The following is a 19,327-nucleotide window of genomic DNA, read 5'->3' as shown; positions in this document are numbered from 1 at the left end:
GTTCGTTCCAAAAAATATCAATCGGGAGCTTTTTCGTGGTTTCGGCGCAGCCACGAGGCGGAACTTGAGCAGATCCAATCTAGAGTTTCGGCAGGACGATCCTGCCGAGGAAACGTCCCTCCCGGAGGGGGAAATCATCGCCATCGTCATCACCAACACTCCTCTCGTTGGAGAGGAGGCATCTTCATCAACATATTCATCAGCACCATCTCCTCTCCAATCCCTAGTTCATCTCTTGTAACCAATCTCCGTCTCACGACTCCGATTGGTACTTGTAAGGTTACTAGTAGTGTTGATTACTCTTTGTAGTTGATGCTAGTTGGATTACTTGGTGGAAGAGTTTATGTTCAGATCCTTGATGCTATTCATTACACCTCTGATCATGATTATGATTATGCTTTGTGGGTACTTACTTTTGTTCCTAAGGACATGGGATAAGTCATGCATATAATAGTCATGTGAATTTGATATTCGTTCGATATTTTGATATGATGTATGTTGTTTTTCCTCTAGTGGTGTTATCTGAACATCGACTACATAACGCTTCACCATACTTGGGCCTAGAGGAAGGCAGTGGGGAGTAGTAAGTAGATGATGAGTTGCTGGACTGACAGAAGCTTAAACCTCAGTCTATGCGTTGCTTCGTAAGGGGCTGATTTGGATCCACTAGTTTAATGCTATGGTTAGACGTTGTCTTAATTGTTCTTCCGTAGTTGCGGATGCTTGCGAGAGGGGTTAATCATAAGTGGGATGCTTGTCCAAGTAAGTACAATACCCAAGCGTCGGTCCACCCACATATTAAACTATCAAAGTAACGAACGCGAATCACATGAACATGATGAAACTAGCATGACAGAAATTCCTGTGTGTCCTCGGGAGTGTTTTTCCTCCTATAAGACTTTGTTTAGGCTTGTCCCTTGCTACAAAAGGGATTGGGCCACTTTCTGCACCATTGCTACTACTTGTTACTTGTTACTTTTCGCTTGCAACGTTTCACCTCACTACACCATCACTGGTTGCCGCTACTTTCAGTGCTTGCAGTTATTACCTTGTTGAGAACCGTTTATCAGAGCCTTCTGCTCCTCGTTGGGTTCGACACTCTTACTTATCAAAAGGACTACGATTGATCCCCTATAATTGTGGGTCATCAAGACTCTTTTCTGGCGCCGTTGCCGGGGAGTGAAGCGCCTTTGGTAAGTGGAAATTGGTAAGGAAACATTTATATATTGTGCTGAAATTTATTGTCACTTGTCACTATGGAAACTATTTCTTTGAGGAGTTTGTTCGGGGTATCTTCACCACAAATGAAAGCACGAGGAGTTGTTCCTCAACCTAAGGTACCTACTGAAAATATCTTTTATGAAATTCCTTCGGGTATTCTTGAGAAACTGCTGGCTAATCCTTTCACAGGAGATGGATCTTCACATCTAGACTTGCATCTGATCTATGTAGATGAAGTTTGTGGTTTATTTAAGCTTACAGGTTTGCCCGAGGATGAGGTAAAGAAGAAATTTTTTCCTTTATATTTGAAGGATAAGGTGTTGAGATGGTATAGGCTATGTGATGATACTGGATCATGGGACTACAATCGGTTGAAATTGGAATTTCATCAAAAGTTCTATCCTATGCATTTAGTACATCGTGATCGGAACTTTATTTATAACTTTTGGCCTCGTGACAGGGAAAGCATAGCTCAAGCTTGGGGGAGGCTTAAATCAATGCTATATTCATGCCCCAATCATGAGCTCTCGAGAGAAATTATCACTCAAAACTTTTATGCTCGGCTTTCTCATGAAGATCGTACCATGCTTGACACTTCTTGTACCGGTTCTTTTATGAAGAAGGATATTGACCACAAGTGGAATTTATTGGAAAGAATCAAACGTAACTCTGAAGATTGGGAGCTGGAGGAAGGTAAGGAGTAAGGTATGAATTTCTAGTTTGATTGCGTTAAATATTTTGTTGAGACAAACACTTCTAGAGATTTTAGCGCTAAGTATGGACTTGACTCTGAGATAGTAGCTTCTCTATGTGAATCTTTTGCTGCTCATGTGGATCTTCCCAAAGAGAAGTGGTTTAAGTATCATCCACCTGTAGAAAGCAACATGTTCAAAACCAATCTAGTTGAGGAGAAAGTCATTGCTTTTAGTGATCCTGTTCTTCCTTGTGTCTACACTGAGAAACCACCATACCCTGCTAGGATAAAGGATTATTCTAAAGCTCCAACTGTGATACGTAGGGGTTACATTAGACCACTTGCACCCCCTGAGGAGATTAGAGTTGAACCTAGTGTTGCTATTATCAAAGATCTCTTAGCCGAAGACGTAGACGGGCATGTTATCAAATTCTGTGAGGACTCCGCTAGAATTGCTAAACCTCACGCGAAAGACAAACACGGACCTGTAGTTGGCCTGCCCGTTGTTTCTGTCAAGATAGGAGATCACTGTTACCATGGTTTATGTGATATGGGAGCTAGTGTTAGTGCAATACCCCGTTCTCTATATGATGAAATCAAAGATGAGATTGCACCTGCTGAGCTAGAACCCATTCATGTCACTATTATGCTAGCTAATAGAGACACTATCTGCCCTCTGGGAATTGTGAGGGACGTAGAAGTCCTGTGTGGTAAGACGAAGTATCCTACTGATTTCCTCGTCCTTGGCACTGCACAAGATAGCTTTTGTCCCATCATATTTGGTAGACCCTTTCTCAACACTGTCAATGCTCACATTGATTGCATTAAGCATACCATCACTGTTAGTTTCAAGGGTGTGTCTCATGAATTTAACTTCTCCAAGTTTGGAAGACAACCACATGAAAAAGAGTCGTCTGGTAGAGATGAAATCTTTGATCTTGCCTCTATTGCCGTACCTCCTACGGATCCTTTAGAGCAATATCTGCTTGAGCATGAAAATGATATGCATTTGGAGGAAAGAGATACGATAGATAAAATTGTCTTAGAACAATATCCAATTCTCAAGAATAATCTGCTTGTTGAACTGCTTGGGGATCCTCCCCCACCAAAGGGTGATCGTGTGTTCGAGCTTAAACAGTTGCCTCATACTCTTAAGTATGCCTATCTTGATGAGAAGGAGATATATCATGTTATTATTAGTGCTCTCCTCTGAGAGCACGAAAAGAAGAAGTTACTAAAAACTCTGAGGAAGCACCGTGCTGCTATTGGATATACTCTTGATGATCTTAAGGGTATTAGTCCCACTCTATGTCAGCACAAGATTAAAACTGATCCTAACTTTAAACTAGTTGTTGATCATCAAAGGAGATTAAATCCTAAGATGAAAGAGGTCGTTAGAAAAGAAATATTAAAGCTTATGGAAGCAGGAATCATTTATCCTGTTGCTCATAGTGATTGGGTAAGTCCACTACATTGCATACCTACGAAGGGAGGTATCACCGTCGTTCCTAATGATAAGGATGAACTAATCCCACAAAGGATTATTACTGGCTATAGGATGGTGATAGACTTCCGGAAACTGAACAAGGCAACCAGGAAAGATCATTATCCTTTGACGTTTATCGACCAAATGCTAGAAAGACTATCCAAACACACACACTTCTGCTTTCTAGACGGTTATTCAGGTTTCTCGCAAATACCTGTTGCACAATCTGATCAGGAGAAAACAACTTTCACCCGCCCCTTCGGTACCTTTGCTTATAGATGTATGCCTTTTGGCTTATGCAATACACCTGCCACCTTTCAAAGATGTATGATGGCTATATTCTCTGACTTTTGTGAAAAGATTGTCGAGGTTTTCATGGATGACTTCTCCGTTTACGGGTCTTCCTTTGATGATTGCCTCAGCAACCTTGATCGAGTCTTACAGAGATGCGAAGATACCAACCTCATCTTGAATTAGGAGAAGTACCACTTTATGGTTAATGAAGGCATCATCTTAGGACACAAAATCTCTGAAAGAGGCATTGAAGTTGATCAGGCTAAGGTTGATAAAATTGAGAAAATGCCTTGCCCCACAGATATCAGAGGTATACGAAGTTTCCTAGGTCATGCTGGTTTCTATAGAAGGTTCATTAAAGACTTCTCTAAGATTTCTAGGCCTCTTACCAACCTCTTGCAGAAGGATGTTCCTTTTGTTTTTGATGAGGATTGTGAGGAAGCCTTCGAAATACTTAAGAAGGTTTTGATAACCGCACCTATCGTTCAACCACCTGACTGGAACTTGCCCTTTGAAATCATGTGCGACGCTAGTGATTATGCTGTTGGTGTTGTTCTAGGACAAAGAGTTGACAAGAAGTTGAATGTTATTCACTACGCTAGTAAAACTCTAGACAGTGCCCAAAGAAACTATGCCACTACGGAAAAAGAGTTTTTAGCAGTTGTGTTTGCATGTGAAAAGTTGAGATCTTATATAGTTGATTCCAAAGTCACTATTCAATCTGATCATGCTACTATTAAGTACCTTATGCAGAAGAAGGACGCTGAGCCTAGGCTGATCAGATGGGTTCTCCTGCTACAGGAATTTGATTTGCACGTCGTTGATCGAAAGGGTGCTGATAACCCTATAGAAGATAACTTGTCTTGGCTAGAGAATGTCCTTGATGACCCACGGCCTATTGATGACAGCTTTCCTGATGAGCAATTAAATGTCATCCACACTTCACATAGTGCACCGTGGTATGCCGATTACGCAAATTATATCCTGGCCAAATACATACCACCCAGTTTCACCTATCAGCAAAAGAAGAAATTCTTCTTTGATTTCAGACACTACTTTTGGGATGATCCTCACCTTTATAAGGAAGGAGTAGATGCTGTTATTAGACGCTGTGTGCCTGAACATGAACAGGGAAAAATCTTGCAGAAGTGTCATTCCGAAGCCTACGGAGGACACCACGCTGGAGATAGAACTGCCCATAAGGTATTGCAATCAGGTTTCTATTGGCCCACTCTCTTCAAGGATGCCCGTAAGTTTGTCTTGTCTTGTGACGAATGCCAAAGAATAGGGAACATAACTAAGCGTCAGGAAATGCCTATGAACTATTCACTTGTCATTGAACCATTCGATGTCTGCGGCTTTGATTATATGGGACCCTTCCCGAGTTCCAATGGGTACACTCACATCTTAGTTGCTGTGGATTACGTCACTAAGTGGGTAGAAGCTATCCCCACTAAAAATGTTGATCACCAAACCTCCATTAAGATGCTTAAAGGAGTCATTTTCCCAAGATTTGGAGTCCCTAGATATTTGATGACTGATGGCGGTTCACACTTCATTCATGGTGTTTTTTGCAAGATGTTCGCTAAGTATGATGTCAACCATAGAGTTGCATCTCCTTATCATCCTCAGTGTAGTGGTCAAGTGGAGTTGAGTAATAGGGAGATCAAATTGATCCTACAAAAGACCGTCAATAGATGTCGAAAGAATTGGTCTAGCAAACTTGACGATGCACTATAGGCTTATAGGACTGCTTATAAGAATCCCATGGGCATGTCGCTGTATAAAATGGTTTACGGTAAGGCCTGTCATTTACCTGTTGAGCTGGAACACAAAGCTTATTGGGCAATCAAAGAGCTCACCTTTGATTTCAAACTTGTCGATGAGAAGCGGTTGTTTGATATCAGCTCATTAGATGAATGGAGGGCCCAGGCATATGAGAATGCCAAGTTGTTCAAGGAAAAGGTTAAGAGATGGCACGATAAACGAATACACAAACTAGAGTTCAATGTAGGTGATTATGTCCTGCTATACAATTCTCGTTTGAGATTCTTCGCAGACAAGCTTCTCTCTAAATGGGAAGGTCCTTACATTATCGAGGAAGTATATCGTTCCGGTGCCATCAAAATCAATAACACGGAAGGAAATTTTCCTAGAGTGGTAAATGGGCAAAGAATCAAGCATTACATCTCTAGTACTCCCATAAATGTTGAGACCAATATCATCAATACCATAACTCCACAGGAGTACATATGGGATGTTTATCAGCCTGTTTCAGACCCTGAAAACGAAGAGGTATCTGTTTTGGTAAGAAATTGGACTCCGATGCTTTTCCAATAGGAAATTTCCTCCGTTTTGGAATTTTTGGAAAATTAGAAAAATAAAAAGCAGTCCGAAGAGCGCACGAGGCGGCCACAAGCTTGGAAGCCGCCACCTACCCCCCTGGTGGCGGCTAGGGGGCTTGTCGGCACCTCGTGTGCCTCCCGGACTCTGTTTTCTTGCGGAGCACTCCTTCTGGTCCAGAAAAAATCAATATATATTCGCCCAAAGGTTTTGAACTCCGTATCGCGCAGTCTTTCTCTGTTTTCATTTCGAGCCTGTTTCTGTGGCAGATCTAGATCATCATGACTTCCCCAAACGCTCCTAAAGACAAGGTCTTCGAGAAGGTCATCAATCCCTACCTCACGGAAGTGCTAAAACACCCTCAATCTATCAAGATGAGCGAGGGGATGTTGCAGATCCGTGATGTTGAGGGCCCTGAGAAGACCGGAAGCGTGGAGACAAGGCTCGAAGCAATGGAGCAACAAGTCTTCAAGTGCCAAGGGATGGTGGAGCGTGGACTCAACGCCAACCACATGATGATCACGGAGTTCACCAGCAAGCACAAGATGGATGCCATTGACATTGGGAAACACCTCTCCGGGCTTTATGACAGGGTTGATCAACTTCAGGGCCAGATCTATGACCTGTAGAACCAAAACTGTGAGTCTGAGTACATATTTAAATGAATAAGATTGGCTGTAGATTTGAGGATTCTTGCGACTCATTCATCCTGCCATGATGGAGCACATATGCCTTGGAAGACGGAGGATCACACTACTCCAACAACTCCACCACCATCACCACCAAAGGAAGACAACTAAGCATTGGTATGGGCAATCCCCTTGGCTTTTGCCAAGCTTGGGGGAGTTACCCTGGTATCGTATCACCTTTATATCTTTTTCTTTTACCTTTGTTTTAGTTCTTTCCTTTTCAGTTTTTTTATCTCTTCTCTTAGAGGAATAAGTCTTTAGTGTTTAGTTTGAGTCTTTTGCCTTGTGTCTCCCCCGATGTTTCGAGCTTGCGAGCTATATAATAAAGAGTATTTTAGTCAAGGGCTTTACTTTGTGCCGTGATCAAAAGTATGAAAAGAACGATAGCATGAAAGATCATGAGATGATCTTATGGAAAGTGATAGCTTCACATATAACAAGTATGATGATTGAAACTTGTTGAGAGTAGACCAACATAGACCTCAGTCATTGTTGAAATTAATAAGAAGTAATAAGGAAAGAGAGGTTCACATATAAATATATCATCTTAGACACTTTCTATAATTGTGAGCACTCACCAAACTATTACAAGCCTAGAAGTAGATGTTGGACAAGGAAGACAACATAATGAATTGTGTTTGTGTGGTTCCAAACAATGTTATATGATTAGAGATCCCTTAGCATGTGACTATTGCTTCCACCTCATATTAGCCAAAACTCCCGCACCAAGTAGAGATACTACTTGTGCATCCATAAACCTTCAAACCAGTTTTGCCATGAGTGTCCACCATACCTACCTATGGATTGAATAAGATCCCTCAAGTAAGTTGTCATCGGTGCAAGCAATAAAAATTGCTCTCTAATATGTATGATCTATTAGTGTGTGGAAAATAAGTTTTGTACGAACCTGTGATGAGGGAGACATAAAAGCGACAGACTGCATAATAAAGTTCTTTATCACAGGAGGCAATATAATGTGACGTTCCTCTGCACTAAGAGGACACGCATCCAAACCTCAAATGTGCATGACAACCTCTACTTCCCTCTGCGAAGGGCATATCTTGTACCTTTAATTTTTGCCCTTGTAAGAGTCATGGTGATCTTCACCAATTCCCTATTTTTGCCTTTGTCTTGGCTATCGTCACATGCTTGGGAAAGATCTATATTCATATATCAACTTGGAGTTGAGTACTTATGCTTTATTATTGTCGACTTTTCCCTTGAGGTAAATCGTTGGGAGGCAAAACTATAAGCCCCTATCTTCCTTTGTGACCAGGTGAAACTTTGACACCATGAGTACCACATGAGTTGTAACAATTGTGGAAAAAAAGAGATGATTGAGTATGTGGGTTTTCCTTACAAGCTCTTATTTGACTCTTTTTGATGTATGATAAATTGCAATTGCTTCAATGACTATGGACTGTTGTTGGTTACTTCTCGGTAAGGTTTTTGCTTCATGAGTATGTGGGTTTTCCTTACAAGCCCTTATTTGACTCTTTCTGATGTATGATAAATTGCAATTGCTTCAATGACTATGGACTGTTGTTGGTTACTTTCCCATAAGAATCTTTATGATGTATTGTTGTGCTATGTGTGATCATGATGCCCTCATGTCCGTATTATGTTTTATGGACACCTTCGTCCCTAAACATGTGGACATGTTTATGGAACTTGGTTTTCGATTGAGGACAAGCGAGGTCTAAGCTTGGGGGAGTTGATACGTCCATTTTGCATCATGCTTTCATGTTCATATTTATTGCTTTATGGGCTGTTATATTACTTTGTGGTACCATATTTATGTCTTTTCTCTCTTATTTTGCAAGGTTTATTTGAAGAGGGAGAATTCAAGCAGCTGGAATTCTGGACTGGAAAAGGAGCAAATCTTAGTCGACTATTCTGCACAGCTTCAAATGCCGTGAAAATTTACGTGGAATTTTTTGGGATTATATAAAAAATACTGGGCGAAAGAAGTACCAGAGGGGAGCTACCAGGGCGCCACAAGCCTGGTAGCCGCCACCCCCCTGGTGGTGGTTAGAAAGTTTGTGGGCTCCCTGACGGCCCACTAGCCCCCCTCTTTTGCTATATGAAGGGTTTCGTTCCAAAAAAATCAGTCGGGAGCTTTTTCGTGGTTCCGCCGCCGCCACGAGGCGGAACTTGTGCAGATCCAATATAGAGCTCCGGCAGGACGATCCTGTCGGGGAAACTTCCCTCCCGGAGGGGGAAATCATCGCCATCGTTATCACCAACACTCCTCTCGTCGGAGGGGAGGCATCTTCATCAGCACCATCTCCTCTCCAACCCCTAGTTCATCTCTTGTAACCAATCTCCGTCTCACGACTCCGATTGGTACTTGTAAGGTTACTAGTAGTGTTGATTACTCTTTGTAGTTGATGCTAGTTGGATTACTTGGTGGAAGAGTTTATGTTCAGATCCTTGATGCTATTCATTACACCTCTGATCATGCTTATGATTATGCTTTGTGAGTAGTTACTTTTGTTCCTGAGGACAAGGGATAAGTCATGCTGATAGTAGTCATGTGAATTTGATATTCGTTCGGTATTTTGATATTTTGTATGTTGTTTTTCCTCTAGTGGTGTTATGTGAACGTCGACTACATAACACTTCACCATACTTGGGCCTAGAGGAAGGCATTGGGGAGTAGTAAGTAGATGATGTGTTGCTGGAGTGACAGAAGCTTAAACCCCAGTCTATGCGTTGCTTCGTAAGGGGCTGATTTGGATCCACTAGTTTAATGCTATGGTTAGACATTGTCTTAATTCTTCTTTCATAGTTGAGGATGCTTGCGATAGGGGTTAATCATAAGTGGGATGCTTGTCCAAGTAAGGGCAGTACCCAAGCGCCGGTCCACCCACATATCAAACTATCAAAGTAACGAACGTGAATCACATGAACATGATGAAACTAGCATGCCAGAAATTCCCGTGTGTCCTCGGGACCGTTTTTCCTCCTATAAGACTTTGTTCAGGCTTGTTCCTTGCTACAAAAGGGATTGGGCCACTGGCTACACCATTGCTACTACTTGTTACTTGTTACTTTCCGCTTGCTACGTTTCACCTCACTACACCATCACTTGTTACCGCTACTTTCAGTGCTTGCAGTTATTACCTTGATGAAAACCGTTTATCAGAGTCTTCTCCTCCTCGTTGGGTTCGACACTCTTACTTATCGAAAGGATTACGATTGATCCCCTATACTTGTGGGTCATCAGGCAGCACTGGAATTCTGTTCTTGAAGGGAGCTTTTCAGGAATCTAGAATCACGCAATTCAACGGATAAAGAAGAGTTGTCACACAAGAATCGTGTAAGATAACCCGTCGTGTGACAACCATGAGCACAGTCAGTGTATATACCAATGGTGATCAAAGATCATGGTTAACTTAGAAGCTGGTATATACAAGATTAAAAGGGAGAGAAAAAAGTAGGGTTACATTTGTACGACGCGCCATCACACGCGATTGATCCGGTCGTTTCTATCATGGAGTCGATAGGAGTTTTGCATCACAGATTCACATTGTACCCTACGTCTTCCGATCAAAACACGCGAGACTATATGTTAAGATATACAGGAACAAGGCGCAAGACCAAAGAAAACCGAAGCAGCAATCAAGGATACTACTAGTACTTCAGTGGATGTTGCCGTCGCGCTCCAGTACGTGCAGGCAAGGATCCCCGTCGTCGCGTATGCCTCAAGAATTTTGTGCTGACCGCGTCCATGTCCACCACACAAAGAATAAGGGAAGCAAAGTGCACGTGTGCATGGATGTCGTCGTCGCTGCGGATGTCCTCTCCGAAGGCAAGACCGTCTTATATAAGCACCGGCGAGGCGTCGTCACCCTTCTTCACGACTGCGTCAAGGCCGAGCAGTGGATGACGTCGTATTTGACAGCTTCGTTTCCATGCTTCATGGTAAACCCTGCGGGAATTATGTAGAGCAGGTGGACGTCGTCATCCAAAAGCACGTCGTCATCTTGGATGCAAAATCATATGGCCCACTCCAAACAAGCCATTCGAGACGGATCCACCCTGCCACACGTGCTTCCGCCGCCTCGCATCGGAACTGGATTCATCTCGCCTCGCGTTCGAGTCGAGCCACTGTTATGGCCTTGCTTCGCTTATTTTCTATCCTGGCCGACAGGCTTGGCCTCGAGCCATCATGGCCGCCCTCACCTTGTTGTGCCGCCTCGACTCGCGGCACCTACCATAGCCTACATCGCTCAGCTCCATCACACCTCGTCCGCACACTCCAACTACCACTCACTGCGCCGTACCGGCCACCGGCTTGTAGATGTTAATCATGTTGCTCATGTAGGATTAGGAAAGAAAGCCAAACCGAGTCCTAGTAGTATTAGGATTCCTAGTCCTAGTCTATTTCCATAGTCCCTTGTGGACGTGTATAAAAGACACCCTAGGGGTGTTGATTGTAACACCAGAAAAACGAAAAGCAATACAAAGCAAAGGCTCGACACGGGCCTTTAGCCATCAAATCCATCGATCAGTTTTATTCGTGTCGCTAGTTACGCAAGTTTCGTCAAGTAGCCGGCCGAAGCAAGAATCGCGTAGGCACGCCTGTACAGCTGCATACGCACGTTCAAAAGCCAACAATTGGTATCTAGAGCCTCGACGATCTACGATGACGGACAGCGACGCTGAGTCGGTCAAGTCCGGCAGCGGCGGTGCCAAGGCGAACAGGAACGGCGACAAGGTGAAGAAGGGCGTCAAGTCAGCAACCAGTGGTGGAGGAACGAGCGGCGCTAACGTCCAGGCGCATCGCAACATCCCCATCCAGTACCCGATGCTCACCGACGCCAACTACGGCGTGTGGGCGGTGAAGATGAAGATTATTCTTCGATCCCTTCGAGTGTGGGAGGCCATCACGGACGACGACGTCGACGAGGAGCGCGACGAAGGTGCCATGGCCGCCATAGCCCAGTCTGTGCCGGATTCCGTGCTGATGACATTGGCGGAGTTCGAGACGGCAAGAGAGGCGTGGAACGCACTCAAGGAGATGAGGATCGGAGAAGATCGCGTCACCAAGGCTCGGGCACAAGTGCTGAAGCGCCAATTTCACAAGTTGCAGATGGAGGAAACTGAATCTGTGAATGACTATGCCATGCGTCTCACTACTTTGGTGGGAGAGATCCGCGTGCTTGGTGCAAAGCTCGATGAGACCGAGATCGTGGAGAAATTTTTCAGTTCTGTCACTGATAAATTCACGTACATCATCGGCACGCTCGAGCAGCTTTACGACATCGACGACATGACCATAACGGAGGCGATCGGACGATTGCGGACATGGGAAGAGAATGCTCGTGGCTGTCGGAAAGGCAAAGGAGGAGGTAGTGACCAACTCATGTACTCGCGCACAGATTGGGAGGCCCCAAGTAGCAAAGGAAGGCGTGACGGTGGCGAAGGCTCAAGCAACACGAAGGGCGATGGACAAAATGGAAAAGGCAAAGGAAAAGGCAAACCACAAGGTCGTGGTAAGGCGGGCCAATCTAAAGAGCAGAAACCACGGAACTTGGACTTGTCCGAGGTCAAGTGCTATAACTGCAATGAGATGGGTCACTTTGCGAAGGATTGTCCAAAGCCTAACAAGCGGGAGATCAATGCAAATTTGGCAAAGCAGGAAGACGAAGGTCCAGGTCTTCTGATGGCCGAAGTTTGTGATCTCGCTGAAATGGTGGTTGTGAAACCAAGCCGGAAGGTGCTACTTCATGAGGAAAAAGTGACACCAAAGTTATCCGGTGATCAGAACGTGTCGTGGTATCTCGACACAGGTGCCAGTAACCACATGACGGGGTGCAAGGAGAAATTCCTCGAGCTGGAATACGATGTTGAAGGCTCGGTCAAGTTCGGTGATGGTTCAGCTGTGGAGATTTGCGGGCAAGGATCTGTCCTCTTTGAGGGTCTCACAGGCGAACATCGCATACTCACCGGAGTGTACTACATCCCACGGCTGTGCAACAACATCATCTCTATTGGGAAGCTTGACGAGAATGGATGCAAGGTGAATATAGAGAGCGGAGTGATGACGATCTTCGACAACCTCCGAAACGTGCTAGCTCGTGTTAATCGCACAGGGAATAGGCTCTATATCCTCAACCTTGATCAATCTCAACCGGAGTGTTGGCTCGCCAAGAGTGATGATGATTCGTGGTTATGGCATGCTAGATTTGGACACGTTAACTTCTACGCCTTGAAGAAGATGTCAAAGATGGAGATGGTATCCGGGATGCCAGTTATCGACCATGTTGATCGAGTATGTGACGGGTGCTTGGTTGGAAAACAGCACCGCAGGCCATTCCCTGCTCAGTCTACCTATCGTGCAAGTGATGCACTCGAGCTGCTCCATGGTGATCTATGTGGCCCTATCACCCCGGCAACTCACGCTGGAAAGAAGTATTTCTTCCTTGTGGTAGACGACTACTCAAGATATATGTGGGTCATTCTCCTACGATCTAAAGATGAGGCGTTTAAAGCGTTCAAGAAATTAAAGGCTGCAACAGAGATGGAACACAAGCTGAAGGTTCGCGCTCTGCGGACAGATCGCGGCGGAGAGTTTACGTCGAATGAGTTCAACGACTACTGCGAGAAGATTGGCATAAAGAGGTTCCTCACGGCACCTTACACGCCGCAGCAGAATGGGGTCGTTGAAAGGCGCAATCGAACCGTCGTTGACATGGCAAGGAGTTTACTCAAGAGCAAGAACCTGCCGGGGACTTTTTGGGGAGAAGCTGTCTCGACGGCGGTCTATCTTCTCAACCGGGCTCCAACGAAGGCGGTGATCGGCAAGACTCCGTATGAAGCAATTTACGGACGTAAGCCGAATGTGTCTCATCTACGGACATTCGGGTGCGTGGCACATGTGAAGACGGCGGAGCCGCACCTCTCAAAGCTTGCCGATCGTAGCACCAAGATGGTGTTCATCGGATACGAGAGCAGTTCTGGCACCAAGGCATACCGTTTCTACGATCCACAAACCAAGCGTCTACGGATTTCACGCGACGTCGTGTTTGAAGAAAACCAAGCGTGGAATTGGAGCGCCGCAGCCGATGATGCTCCAAACAGTAACATATTTGCAGTTGAATTTCCAACTGATGATGGTGCAGGGGAGGATGTCCAGGTGATTGGCAAGACACCCAACCAAGGTGACCACAATGGTAGTGATCATCATGGTGCCGACACCGATGACGACGCGCATAGGTCGCAAGGAGATAGCGACAACGCCGCGCACGACACAGGCGGAGATCTCGACGACAACATCGACAACGAGGCGCATAGTGACGACGACAATCAAGATGATGGTCACGGTCACGACGACTACGCCGACGACACGGATGTCGATGACACACCAAGGTCTCAGCCGTCTTCCTCAATTGCATCAACACCGACACAATTTGTGTCGCCTCCTTCGCAAGCCACAACGGACTCCTCAGGGCCTCGTCGCTACAAGACCCTCAAGAAAGTCTACAAGTACACAAAGCCAGTTACGCTCGAGTACTCCGGACTATGTCTGTTCGGAGTTGAGGAGCCGGCGAACTTCGTAGAGGTGAGAAAAAGTCCTAGCTGGACGCACGCCATGGATGAGGAGATGAAGGCAATTGAGAGCAATGGCACGTGGACTTTGGTAACCCGACCTCCAAACCAAAAGACGATAGGTTTGAAGTGGGTTTACAAGTTAAAGAAGGACACGGAGGGTGCCATTGTGAAGTACAAGGCAAGACTCGTTGCAAAGGGCTACGTTCAACGTCAAGGAGTTGACTATGATGAGGTGTTTGCACCGGTTGCTCGAATCGAGACGGTGAGAGTGCTCCTAGCTTTGGCAGCACAAGAGGATTGGAAGGATCATCATATGGATGTTAAATCTGCTTTCCTCAACGGCGATCTCACAGAAGAAGTGTACGTGGAACAACCCCTCGGCTACGAGAAGAAAGGCGAAGAAGGGAAAGTTTACAAGCTCAAGAAGGCACTTTACGGGTTAAAGCAAGCGCCAAGAGCTTGGAACTCAAAGTTAGACCGAAGTCTGGTCTCGCTCGGGTTCAAGAGATGTCCCCTCGAGCACGCAGTCTATACAAAGAACTCCAAAGGCTCAAACCTGCTAGTTGGAGTTTATGTCGACGATCTGATTATCACCGGAGATAGCATACAAGAAATTGAACGTTTCAAGGCGCAAATGAAGAACAAGTTTAGCATGAGTGATCTGGGATTACTCAGCTATTACTTGGGCATCGAAGTGAAGCAAAGCTCCGGAGAGATTTCCCTATGTCAATCGGCTTACGCGGTCAAGTTATTGGACAAGTGTGGCATGTCAGATTGCTACGCGACACAAGTTCCAATGGACCAACGTCACAAGTTGAGCAAGCGTAGCTCAAATCCGCCGGTGGACACCACAATGTATCGAAGCGTTGTGGGCAGCCTAAGATATTTGGTGCATACCCGACCTGACTTGGCTTATTCAGTCGGGATCGTGAGTCGTTTCATGGAGAATCCGACAACCGAGCACATGAGCGCGGTCAATCAAATCTTGCGCTATGTGAAAGGCACCATTAATCTTGGTTGCAGTACAGAAAGGGAATGGAAGGATTGATCCTTCGTGGATATTCAGATAGCGACATGGCAGGTGATGTTGATGACCGAAAGAGCACAACGGGCATGGTTTTCTACCTTGGCCCGAATCCGATTAGCTGGAATTCTCAGAAGCAAAAGGTGGTGGCACTGTCTTCATGCGAGGCAGAATACATAGCGGCAAGCACGGCGGCTTGTCAAGCAGTGTGGCTGAGAAGACTCCTAGCTATTCTTGCAAAGCGGGAGGTGCAGAAGGTGTCACTGAAGATCGATAACCAAGCTGCAATCTCGTTGTGCAAAAATCCGGTTCATCACGAAAGGAGCAAGCACATAGATACCCGGTTCCACCATATCCGGGAGTGCATTGAAGAAGGGTTGATCGAGGTTCAACATGTGAACACGAAAGACCAACTTGCCGATATTTTCACCAAGTCCCTCGGTCGACAGAAGTTCATCGAGATGAGGAGGAAAGTCGGAGTGCAAGAAGTGAAGTCAAGCAACAAGATTAAGGAGGTGAATGTAGATGTTAATCATGTTGCTCATGTAGGATTAGGAAAGAAAGCCAAACCGAGTCCTAGTAGTATTAGGATTCCTAGTCCTAGTCTATTTCCATAGTCCCTTGTGGACGTGTATAAAATACACCCTAGGGGTGTTGATTGTAACACCAGAAAAACGAAAAGCAATACAAAGCAAAGGCTCGACACGGGCCTTTAGCCATCAAATCCATCGATCAGTTTTATTCGTGTCGTTAGTTACGCAAGTTCCGTCAAGTAGCCGGCCGAAGCAAGAATCGCGTAGGCACGCCTGTACAGCTGCATACGCACGTTCAAAAGCCAACACGGCTACGCTCGCTTCGCCATGACAACCACCATTGCCACATCTGCATCCGCCTCACCCCGAACTGGCCTTGCCAGGGCCGCGGGCAGCTCCGCTCCTTCGCCACCACCATAGTCTGCCTGCCTCTGTCGCCATCTTCTCCAACTGGCCACCCTGCGTCGCCCAGCTGCCGCGTGCCGTGCCCAAACCACACGCTACTTCGCATCGCTCACTAGCGCATTGCGCCTCAAGCCGGCCATAGCCGCGCCTCGCCTCCATGCGCCTGCTCTGCTGCACACCTCGCTATGCGTTGAGACACCATCGCGTCCGAGCCATGCACGCCGGCTCGCACCACATGAGGGTCCCGGGCCAGCGCCAGCTCCAACTCGCCCCGCACGGTGCCCAGCCCCAGCTTCCCTCACATGCGCCTACTCCCAAACCACGGTGGTTTTGTGATGCAAAGAAGAAGGCAAAAATACTCACTTATATTGGCCACTATTACACGTGTACATGGATGGCCACCTAGATGCTGAAGCTACATCAGCGACCGCGTTTTCCGCGAAAAATTACCAGTTGGTATCACCCCTGTTTATTTATCATTATGTTTTAAAATTATTTCGAGGATAACTACTTTGTCCTACAGTATCAACTATACACGGGTCTATCACTTATTATGAAAGCGGCGTCATATTGTGAGTACGGAGCTCACACCAATATGATCATGTACGAGCATTTGTCTATGCCACACTGCGTGACGGACACGTATGCAAACCGCCTCGTTGGTCCGGCCTACACCAACTCACTGTCCGCGCTGGCTTACAACTTCACAGCCGGCTCATCATAGAAAGATCAACACACGGGTCGTCCGCTGGTGTAAGTGCATCTAGTGCCCCTTAGTGGTTTTGGTGATTTGAAGACTTATAGGTTAAGTATCTAATGTGTTCATGAGTGTACACATGATCTATAAGTCACTGAGGAGTTTGAAATATTTGATGAATATCAACCCCTAAAAATGTATATCTTTGGTTGAAGAAATTGGTCTGAAGCTGAAGAATTGAATCGCGAAGAATTTGCGATGAAATTGATATTCCTCATGAAGATATTGAAATTGAGGAATTCGGTGTGTCTTGAAGAAAATCATTCTGAAGATTTTGTAGCATGAAGATTTACTCTTTCTGTTTTGTTTTCTTCACACTTGAGTAATAGGAACACCGTACTATTAAAGGGGGTCAAAGTTACACTTTGGAATGAATTTCCTCATGATGCTGAACCCAAGCCTAATCCTACCAAAAGCCTCAAGTGAGGAATACGAGTGACATGAGGACTCTCACAGTTGAGGGTTCCGACCGTTTTGATAGCCACGTCACATCATTGGTCTTATCCACACCAACGGTCATATTATTTAACGGCATTAGTGTCAAATCATGTCGGGATGCTCCCAGGCTATAAATAGCCGCCCCCCCCCCCCCACAACCATTAGCGGGTTGGCTGCTCCGTTAGAAACTGACACTTCCTCAGAGTCTTCGAGAGTAATTCATCAGTGAGGAAATACCCCAAACACCAAACCACAAACCGAGAACCAAGTGATTGAGCATCACTGAAGAAGTTGTTCATGTGTGGGACTGAAGCCTTTTACCTTTGAGGACTGTGCATCCTCCAGACGGTTAGGCGTCATGGTCTAGAGCAATCCAGCAGTCAATTGTGGATCGCCGGGTGACCAAGTTTATGAGGGTTTGGAAGTCTGCCCTGAAGACTTACCACGAGTGTTGGGCGAGGACTGTGTGTTCTTAGCCCAAGGAGAATACGGTAGGGACTGTGTATCCCGGGACTGTGTGTCTTTTGGTTTCAATACCAAGCCGCTCCAAACCAGATGCACAACTGTCATAGCAGTTGGAACTGGGTCATTAACAATTGTCTTCGCTGTGAAACTGGTTCGAATTCCTCAACCCTTTACATTCCTCAGATTATGTGTTGATGACTTTCACTATGACTGTTTGAAGAATTTGCTAAAGATATTCTCTGAAATTCCTCAACCCCAAATTCTTCACGCTAGTTAATCCTCGTCTGTTTCTCCGTGCCTACTTACTATGCAATCTATTTTCACATTCCTCATACTAAAAATCTGCTGTAGTGAAACTTTGCACTCTTGATCCTTTACTGTTTTCGTTGTAAGTTAGTCATGAGTGAGGAATTTCCTCAAAAGGAATTTCCACAGTGATGAAATTCTACAAATCTCCTATTCACCCCCCCTCTAGTCGATATAACGCACTTTCAGCTGGTAATTAGCCCGACGACGCCGGGGGTGGTGATTAGGGAAGGTATGGCAGGCTCACTACCGCCACCCACCAAGAAGCAAAGGAGGAGACTAGAGAAGAAAGGATCTAAAGGCGCCAGAGCTGTTTCAAGCAGCCAACCGCCTCTAAAGCCTCTGGAGGTAGACAAAATTCCTGTCGTAGGTGCGGATCATTTCCATGTCGCCGGCAACCCGATCCTACCTCAGAAAGAGCTAGAGAACATACAGAACAATGATCTAAGGAGACTTCATGATGATGTGTTGGCGATGGAGAGAAGACTTCTCAGCACGGATAAACGAGGATACTATCCGCTTTACCCGACTCAGGTTCTGGGTGCGATGTCATACGTCGATAGATGGGCCGCAGATAAGTTCATGATGTGATTTGACTACATCTACGATATGTTCGACATTTCCAACCTGGATTTTCTGTTCATATGCCTGTATGCGATGTATCTCAACTACGTCATCAGGCGCGAGAACATAGAATATATCTGCGTCGTGGACCCGTACTATATGCATGAGTTCTTCTTGGCAGTGTGCAAAGAGCACCGTGACTATGCGAGCAAGTACATCAGTGATTTCATGGCCGCTAATAATGACAAGGAAACGATTCCCCTGCCTTATCATCCCATGTAAGTCATCCACACATATCCTTTCGTAAGTTTTGATCATTCCTTTGCAAGCATTGAGGCTAATTTGAGGTGTACCTATTTTGCGTAGTGGGGCGGCATCCTCATCTGTCTGTACCCACAATACTCCCATGCTCTGTACTTGGACTCATCGAAGAACATCGAGAAAAAGGATTACACGGAAATAAAGAGTGTTCTCGATAGTGCCTTGATAACCTTCAACCACACTGGTGGATATATCAAGGTGAAAAAGTACAGGAATCAAGGGCCGAC

This window comes from Hordeum vulgare, chromosome 3H (assembly GCF_904849725.1).
Source record: "Hordeum vulgare subsp. vulgare chromosome 3H, MorexV3_pseudomolecules_assembly, whole genome shotgun sequence".
NCBI lineage: Eukaryota > Viridiplantae > Streptophyta > Magnoliopsida > Poales > Poaceae > Hordeum > Hordeum vulgare.
The sequence above is the reverse complement of the archived record's forward strand: the minus strand, read 5'-3'. Positions refer to the sequence as shown.